A 641-nucleotide genomic window follows, 5' to 3' on the forward strand; every position below is an offset into this window, starting at 1 on the left:
GATAGATAGATATAGAGATATATTTCTAGCATTTGACCAGTACTTGATAACTAAAAGGCTGGTGGTTCAAAGCCACCCAATGAAACTTGAGACCTAAGAAATATGTTAGCTTGGAAAATCCCAAGAAAAATTCTACTTGAAACACTTAAGATCACCATCCTTCAGAATTTACTCAAAGACAGTAAAACCAAGTTCAATTTCTAGACCTACAAATTCAGGGATTGAAAACTTTAAAGAAATAAAAGTGGTTTATTTCCATTGCTTGACTGAGATGGATGTATTGCAATTTAATTACAAAGGAGCTGTGAATGCAATTATAAATTTGTTTTCCTGAGACAGAGTTCTAAGTATTTATCTCTCCATATTTTTTGCAAATTCTCACCATATTGATAACTGAATTATTATAAAATATATTTTTATCCTTGCATATCATAGAACTATCAGACCCTTCTCATTTTTTTCCTTAATAAAAAACTTTAAACAAATTGTATTAAACAAAATGTCCAAGTACATGACACAATATAATTTTTGGTCTTTGTATAGATAGATAAATGATAGACAGATTAAGATATAGAGACAGATATATACATAGATATATCTTGACATCAACAGCCAGGAATTTAAAAGACATATGGTGATGG

Source organism: Elephantulus edwardii, unplaced genomic scaffold, assembly GCF_000299155.1.
Source record: "Elephantulus edwardii isolate Elephantulus edwardi_28Jun2011 unplaced genomic scaffold, EleEdw1.0 scaffold00123, whole genome shotgun sequence".
NCBI classification, from domain to species: Eukaryota; Metazoa; Chordata; class Mammalia; order Macroscelidea; family Macroscelididae; genus Elephantulus; species Elephantulus edwardii.